The sequence below is a fragment of the Magnolia sinica genome, chromosome 11 (genome assembly GCF_029962835.1).
Source record: "Magnolia sinica isolate HGM2019 chromosome 11, MsV1, whole genome shotgun sequence".
NCBI classification, from domain to species: Eukaryota; Viridiplantae; Streptophyta; class Magnoliopsida; order Magnoliales; family Magnoliaceae; genus Magnolia; species Magnolia sinica.
Window position 1 is genome coordinate 31,399,034 of NC_080583.1, and position 9,393 is coordinate 31,408,426.

The following is a 9,393-nucleotide window of genomic DNA, read 5'->3' on the forward strand; positions in this document are numbered from 1 at the left end:
AAGTCTTTGAGAAGGTCGCTTGCACACTTCTACTCTACCTTGGCTGGCGTAACAGTGGGACACCTACTCTGCCCCTAAAGAATAGCGGTCACCACCTGTAGCATCTGCATACCGATCTCAAGTAGGGGAGTGGCATCTTCATACTGGAAAGCAGGAATATCCAGTGGTGGAGCGGGATTAGCAGGTGGTAGAGCGGGAGTCGCAGGTGGTGGAGCGAGAGTCGCTCAGGTCGCTCTTCTAGGCGGCATGTCCTACAGGAAGGAACAAGGGCTTATCAGCCTTGAGAATTCGTGAAGGCATAAACATTAAGGGTCTATGTCGGAAAATTGCTAAGTTATTCGAACTCGGAACCTATTCATTCTAAGTTCATAGTAGATATGTGATGTGATCCTCAGGTATTCCCAAGTTATGCTCTGATACCAACTTCTGTCATGCCCAAACTCGAAAAATGAGCTCACAAAATTTCTGATCATCGAATCCAATAACGACAACATCCGTAGTGCCCCATTCTCAGCTCCCGTCATTCATATGCCAGATTCCAATCCTTGGATCCTACAAGGAGGATTTTTAGTATAATTTTTTTTAATGAAGCATAACCACAAGCATAACCAAGTCAGAAAATAACATCACCACATATCTACTATATCAAAAACTTTAAGTACAATACAGAAAGGGAAATATAATGTGATTAAAAAGCTCCAAAATAATTTGATACGCACTCCTGCCTCAATGCTGCTGCGATCTAACAATACCTGCACGCAACGGTCGTGCATAAGCTTACAAAAGCTTAGAGGGTGGTGTAAGTGTGTGCGCAAGGTAAGCGCCAGATATACAATATCAGAGTAATGTGAAAAAATGCGGGTAAGTTCATGAATACAATCAGCCGCACCAAAGCTATGTGATGCAAGGCATGAATGTTATCGACTATATCAAGACCATGCGATGCGAGACCTATGTAGCCAACTGTCATATGAGAGATGCAAAGCAAGCATGTCAGTCCTCATCAAGTACACATACCAGTACGGTTTCTCTCTGGGATATCACCGGGGTCAAATACACTTCACACTGACTGCCGCCTCCTTAGCCGCATAGCCCGGTAAGTGGAATAGACCACACTATTTGCCTGACCAGTAGTCTGTCAATATCTACTCGGCTCATCAATAGCAGACTCATTTACAAGATGGTCAAACTCAGCCTAGCTTACAACCCCCTCACTCGGGCGGATAAGGCCACACCCTCTTCCAATCGATAACGACAGAGTGGGAGACACGGCCTACTGGTATTCGGCACTCTTGCGCTCATGTATCCACTCGGTCTAAACGTTGGAGCATCTCCTTGTACCAAAAAGGTTCTGGGACTTTCACCCAAGGACATCCTAAGTGCCACAGTGCTAGAAAAGTGTTTTCGGTATCTGATATGACCATCCACGATGTGCCTGGGGAGGCCATGTCCCTGATGTCGATAGGGCATACAATGGTCATGTCACACATATACGAGATGCATGACTCATACTATCCAGTCATGCAGCAATCCTACGCGTACCATGCGCTCATGTGGGTAACTCCTATCAGTGAGTCCCATAAATAATCTGCTCAATGGTATATGCTATGATCAGTCACTCCTCATATCAAGCATACATATGAGGTGAATGGGTATGAATCATGGAATTATACTAAGCATATTATATGGTGATGAACTATCCTCACAACGAAGATGGGCCTAGACGGCCTACACACAACAAGTAGGGGCCTATCAATGGGCCTAAGGAGAGTTGCAATGCAGACATTTAACCAACATTGTACTTACAATGTGGGCGTCAAACCATCATTGCTCCCAAGGCATTGCCCGCCATAAACATCATTACATAAACCATGGTAGAATCACACATTGCAATGGACTTGTGTACATCCCATTGGGCCTCAACCCATGCGCCTTAGATACATCAAATGGGCCGCATCATATGGGCCTCATATATGTTAAGGTGGGCCTCAACAGATGGGCTATAAATACATCAATATGGGCCTTATGTATCAACGACCGGGCCACAACGGACGGGCCATAAATACATCAAGATAGGCCTCATCACATCCCCAAAAAGAATCATATTTGAAGGATCATTTAGACCATACCACAAATAGCAATGGAGATAATAATTTTCATGGTTAAATAAATCACAGGGCCCACTATAAAGTTTATTTCCCAACCAATCTAATCATAAGGTCATAAAGACCTGGATTAAGAGGGGAAAACAAATATCATATATTCCAAACCTTGTAGCCCAAGGGTTTTAATGGTGGACATTCAAACCCACTATTTCTATAGTGTGGTCCACGTGATCCTAGGCTGGACGCATCACGATGTAGCCCACCATGATGTATTTGAGATCCAACCATTTCATAAGTTATCATAGAGATAGATGAAGTGAAAATAAAAATATAAGCTTAATTGGAAACTACTGTGGTCCTTAGAAGTTTGAACGGTGGACGTCACTGTCCACTACTTAAAATGGTAGTGTCTACTTGAACTTTAGATCTGACTCATTCTTTGCCTCATATCATGAAATGATATCTCAAAATGGTTGGGCAGTAGGGATATAACGCAATGCATAATGGTGGGCCCACCATCCAAACAGTGGATGGTGTGGATAAAACAAATACATCAAGTGGGTGGGTCCCACCGTCCAGTGGTGTGGACGCTGTGGATAAAACACATACATCATGGTGAGTCTCATCGTCCAGTGGTGTGGACGGTGTGGATAAAACACATACACCATGGTGGGGCTAGCGCTAGGACCCACGGTCCCTGCCCCCCTTCACATCCCAACACAGCAGGACGCTGTTGCACATCCTCTGGATGTCAGCAGCAGCACCTATTACTTTATATATATATATATATATATATATATATATATATATATATATATATATATATATATTCTTGGGGTTTTTCGTAGGTGGGCCCACATCAGGAGAATTCAACCTAACCATTGGATTCTAGGACTCCAGATAGACCAAACAAGCCCAATATTTGGTACATTTTGGCATATAGAAACATCAAGGTGGGTCCTAATAGATTTGAACGGTAGAAATCCCTATTTTCTATGTTATGGCCGGCCAGAAAATCGGATTGGCTTCATTTTTCGGCTCAACGCCTAAAATGAGCTGAGAGATAGGATGGATGGCGTGGATTAGATCCATGCATCAAGGTGGGATCTGCATGGGCAGCCCACCCAAAAGTTTGGAATCAAGCTGATATTTTTACTTGCTTTTAATGCATCCCACTATCAGTTCACACTTCACTAGTCCACATCCAGTGTCCAGGGACGCTGGACGGTGTGAATGTTCCTCAAGGTGGTTCACCCATGGACGTGACCCACTTGATTTGGAACAACCTAATATTTACGTTTTCCCATCATCTAGACCCTCCAAGAGGGGTAGCAAAGTGGGTTAGTCCCCATGTTTGGACAGCCATGGGGTCCATTTGATGGACGGTCTAGATATCACATATACTCATCATGTGAGCCACAAAATAAAGGAAGGAGAGAGAGAGAGAGAGAGAGAGAGAGAGAGACATGATGATGGAGGGCTCCGCCACTATGAGCCCTCCCTTTCCATGCATTCAATCATACATCAAGTGGGTCCTAATACATGTGGGCCCACCAAATCAAAATCAATGGTGTAGATTCCTTCTCCATCAAAATGGAAGGTCTAGATGACCTCTTTCAAACTTAGAAAAGTAAATATTGAAAGTGCCCTAGTTTGCCAATTAGCGTGAGTGTTGAGTCAATTAGACAGCAGAGCCGCATATGAAGATCAATTCAAAGCGTTTGCCTCAACTGAATGTGTGCAAGCTCGCCACAGGTAAATCTAAGCCTCACATCCCATGTCCCAAAATACCAGGTAAATAAAACCATTAAAACAAATTAGAACATCATAGGGTTTTTAAGTTAAGAAAACTTTTTTAAAATAAAAAAATCCCTAAGTTTTCTTGCTTTTTTGATTTATCGATAACAGGTTCGATATAATTGAGATATGTTGTCAATGTCCTTGAAAGCTCAATCAATAAAATCGAATGAGGACATAAAGTGTCCAGCAACTGCATGTACATCTGGATGGAATTATTGATGTATCGATACCCCTATCGATATCATCGATATTTGAATCTTAAGTTTATCGAAGTAAACTCGATATAATTGACAGCAGAGTATAGGTGTCCCTATTTTTTATATGAAATCATGAAGACCTTCGATATATTGAAGTACCCTCGATATCCTTGGAATTCAAATATCGATGATATCAGAAGTCCTTCGATGATATTGGTCTTGAACATAGTCTTTGGAGTAACATTTTTTAGGTGGTTTTTATTTCTGATCGAGGGTCACTCGATAGAATCGATATTCAAATATCGATGATATCGAGGCAAGATCGATAGCATCGAGAATAGACATAAACTTGTCCAGTAAGCTTACTGGAAAATTCTTTTGATTTATCGATGCATCAACATTACCTTCGATATCATCAGTATTTAAATTCCAATGATATCGAGTGTTCCTCGATCATATCTTTTAGCCTAAAAATTTCAAAGCAAGTCTCTCTCATTTTTCAAATATCGAGAAATCGATCCTCGTTATGATAATATCAAAGTTCAAAATTCGATGACATCAACACGTGTTTCGATGCCCTCGACCAGCTGGTAATAGGTTTCAAAAGCGTATGACATTTGAGTTTGTGTCATCGAGCTGTCCGTCGATTCTATCGAGAGTATACGCTCGATGGTATCGATCCTTCTCGGTGATATCAAACTCTGTCATAAATGTGACTGTTTTATATCCATTGTAACCTTTTACCTATATATAGAGAGCTTATCTTTAATTACTGTTAGAGAAAGAAGAGAGTGCTTTTGAGTGTTTAACCTTAAATTATTTACCTAAAGCCCTTTCTCTCAAGGGAGTTCATCCTCCAATCCACCCTCATCATTGATATTCAATAAAGTGGATTGGGGTATGAACTTCCGCATTCAAGGATCCTCCAGCTACTACCTTAATGGCAAATCATTAAGCTGAGATGCCTTGAATGCATAGATGACTGGAATCACTCTATCTTCCTTATAAGAAAACATTTTATAAAGTAGGATTCCATCTTCACCTTGATCCAACCCGAAGCCTTGTATTGGTACATCATCTGTGTTGCGGATCAAGGAAGCAAAAGATTCTTCGTCAACAAAGGAGGAGATCATTGACAACGTGCTGAATGAGACTCATCCACTTATCTGTAAGTTATTAGAGTCCAAAGGACACTTGTGCTCATTCCTTTTTAGGATTGGGTCTAAGGTGTTTCTCACCCCTTCAAGCCCTCATAGGAGGCCTCTGGCGGGAGTGTACGTGGTGGGTGCGTTGTGTTGACCCTTGCTCTATGGAGAGCATAAACAATTAGGGTCTTGTGGAAGATCCTTGGCCAGTGTACCTAAAAGTGGGTACGTTGTATTGACCCTTGCTCGTGAGAGCATAAACAGTGAGGTTCCTTGTGTGGATCCTTAGCCAATGTGCCTAAAATCGGGTATTATGTGTTGACCCTTGCTCAGGGAGCATAAACAGTTAGCCTAGGTGTAGGTTGTAAAGGTTGAAGGTGAACCTGATTTAAAATCTTAGGTTTGAGGTGAACCGCTGTGAAACCTTCTTAGTGAAATCCGGTACACTCAAGGGTTGAGTGCAGTTACCAGGAGTGAAGTAGACAAGTAGTCGAACCACTATAAAAATGACTATGTTTGAGATTGTTGTTGTCTTTCATTTGACTACGTGATTTCCTTAATTACTTTCATACCTAATTATCTGAGATCACACCTCACACACACTCACAGTCATATCCATCATAGACTAGTTTGCATTTTGTTCATCTTTTAAATAGTTTGTGATTGGATCCTTGACCAGGCTTGGAAGCCAGTAGAGTTACTCTTGAGTAATCCTAGTATATGCTTGTTATTAGGATTAGTATGATATGATTTTAAAATATCATAAAATTATTAAAAAGTCCTATTCACCCCCCTCCAAGACAAATTGACATATTCCTACTTCAACTAAAGCGATTTATACCGCAATTTCAAACATCATGATGGGGTTCGTGGAGAATGGTCCCATCATGGAATGATCATGTGAATCATGGTGGGCCATGGGCTAGATCTAGGGTCCAAAGTGAGATCCATACCATCAATCGGTAGGCCTCACTTGGCCCATCATAAAAAAAAATAAAATCTAGGCCTATAGAAGCACCCACCGTTCGATCTTTTTGGTCCAATGAAACGCCAATCTTCTTGTGTCTCACTTAGATGGTGGATGATGAGAAATAAAGGGCTAGGATGATGGATCTTAGGGTGGGAAGTGGATCACACACAACACGCTTTCTCTCTTGGAATTGCTTGGACATCCACTCTTTTTTTTTTGCTTAAAATTTACGTTGAGAAAGAGAGAGAGAAATGGTGGTTGTAAGATAGAGGTGATGGATGTGAGTTGATAGATGTACTTGACTTGAGAGTTGACTTAGGGTGGTTACTTGACTTGGAGAGAAAGAAAGCATGGGTGTGTACTTTGATTGATTGATTGATTGATGGGATGGGTTATAGAGATTCTCATTGGTTTATAAATGTGCTACGCTTCTTTGAAATAAACGTGGGCCCACATCTCCTGGCCAGGGTATCTAATCAATGTGTAAGACGCGACATCGAAAACGCGGCGACGGTGCGATCGTAATGGTACAGGTCTCGGATTAAGTCGACTCAAATATATGGTATACGACTTAGGATTACGCGCAAACGTCAATTATAGGTCGCGGATTGCCAAAATTCATCGGGAAGGATCGCAGGAGTCAATAAAACAGTACAGGCTAGGATACGGGCCTTACAGAAGCAATAACAGAAAATTCTGAAAATTAGTAACAAACCTAGGACTGGTCAAGGATTTTCTTGGACTGGTCAAGCCAGTACTAGGATTAGTCGAACATAGTCTAAGACTAGTTGAGAAATAGTCTATACACTTATGAAGTGACCTAATTAAAGTATGCAATCAACAATGACCTAACCTATGGTCAATCTAGGGTCATTCATACCTTATAAGTGATGTTTGAACATTGAAACATCTTTTGCTTTAGTTGATAGTTGATCTTTGACGTTCACGAAGCTTGATAACTTGACGTACTTTGAATCTTGAACGTGAAGTACTTTTAGAGCTTGAACTTGTGACACTTTGAAGCTTGAATTTGTAGCTTGAACTTGAAGTACTTGAGTTGTATTTCACTTTGAGCTTTAAGTACCAAAGTAAAGTATATTGTCTTGACTTAGATGAAGCTTTGAAAGCTTAAACTATCAGTTGATGTTGTACTTGAACTCTTATACTTGTGATGCATGAATCTTGAAATGAATCATCTTGAACTTGTACTTGAATCTTAAAATGGAACTTCTTGAACTTAAAGAAAAACTAAACAACATACAGATTCCAAGAGGTTTTGGCACTACAAAATTTGACAATCATAGGAGCTAGAAAACATAGCACTTACAACACCACTCTCCTAAATACCATAAATGATCTCAACAACCGCTTTGGGTCGGATCGCTTCTTTCTTAGATTTCAAGGCATCAATCTTCCTTGCGAGATCATCCAACCTTAAACTAACATATTCCTCCTCTTTTAATGCATGTACTCCCCTCTCTCTTGGCATTGCCTTGGGATTGCTAGCTTGCTTAGATGTGTCTCATGATTGGGCATTTTCAACTAACATGTCTAGGTAATCTCAGGCATCTTCCGGTTCCTTCCTGATAAATTCGCACTACACATCATCTCTACGAATTGGCGCATATTTGGATTTAATCCATCATAGAAGAAGTTAAGTATTCACCAAATCTTGTAGCCATGGTGTGGGCAAGCAAGAAGTAATTCCTCGAATCGTTCCCAACACTTAAAGAAAGTTTCATCTCCTTTTTGGGAGAAGTTCAGTGTGTCTTATCTGAGAGTATAATTAAATCAAACTAAAACTTAAATGAAAGGATAACTAATGTAATTGAAGGGTTAAATGTACAATATTTGGGTCTTAACAACATATTTCTTACATTGAGGACAACTTAAATTTTAGGTTGGGGTGAGATTAGTTAGATCTAATTAGTATTTTCTTAGTGTTGAGAAAAATTATCAAAAAAATTCAAAACTCTTTTTGAAGAGAGTTATGTTGTAAATCTGATTATATTATGAGCATTAGGAGAAGATATAGAGTACTTTTTGAAAATGTAGAATTGAGTTAATTAGTAGAGTTTTGAATAAGTTCTTTTAATGAATTGATTAATAGAAAGTTTAAACATCAATTGAGTCTAGTTTACAAATTCACACCAAAGTCATATTCTGAAAATATAACTTGAAATCTTAGTTTTAGCTTGATGATTACTGAAAAGTGATTATGAACCAACTCTGAAAATTGTTGTCTACCTTAAGCATGAAAATAAGAAGAAAAAGACCAACTAGAAAACAATAAGATTGAAAATGGCTACCTGTTAGATGCGTTTCAATGAGAAGTCAAAGGAAAAGAATGAATGGTGTGAAAGCCATCGATATAAAATTAGAAGCTGGAAAAATAAGAAAGAATGAGATAGGTTCGAAATCAGTAACTTGTGTTAATCTGTCTACTTGGAAGTGATGAGCATGGATAACATTGTGATATAAGGTTAACTTGTTTCGAATATATGGTAGAAGTCACTGAGCACACTAGAAACTTGATGTTTAAATGCACTTTACTAACTGATTGATGAAAATGAACTTGCTTTAAAAATATTACTATTGACATTGAACTCTATATTGATGACATATATAGGATTGCACAGGATACTAATTTATGGAAAAGATTTGAAAACTGAACATTTGAAACATTCATTCTTCGCATATTTTGCTCGGGACTAGCAAAATGTTAGTTGGGGGGTGTGTTGAGCATTAAATATTGCATATTTTTCCCTTGTTATTCATTGGTTTTAACAACATAAATGCACTTAATCAACCTATTTTCACATATTTCTCTTATGAGGTGATTTCGAGAGCTTTAGAGAAAATGACGCTTAAAGCAGTGAATTAATGCTAAAAAGATTACCAAAGCGAGGCTTGGATATTTGGAGGTCAATAATGAAGAACTTACATGATAAAGGTCCAAGAAAACAAAGTGTAAAGGAGGAAGAAAAGACTGAAAAAATTACAGAAGCAACAACAGAAAATAGATTGTTCGGCTCAATCTTTAGTCCGACTGAAATTGCACAAAAAATTCTAACAAGGAACAGAGAATTTCAGAGCAAATTCGGTTCGATCAAATCCATGTTCAGTGTGGCCGAAGCGAGGTTCAGTGCGATCGAAGGATGGCCTGATGCAACTAA

General features: G+C 39.5%; 1 non-coding gene across 1 annotated transcript; it reads left to right on the top strand.

Moving 5' to 3' along the window:
- The first annotated feature begins 7,892 nt into the window (after positions 1-7,892).
- Positions 7,893-7,999, top strand: LOC131219786 (small nucleolar RNA R71). Its single transcript, XR_009158430.1, has one exon. It is a non-coding gene; the product is annotated as a small nucleolar RNA R71 (small nucleolar RNA).
- The last annotated feature ends 1,394 nt before the right edge of the window (positions 8,000-9,393 follow it).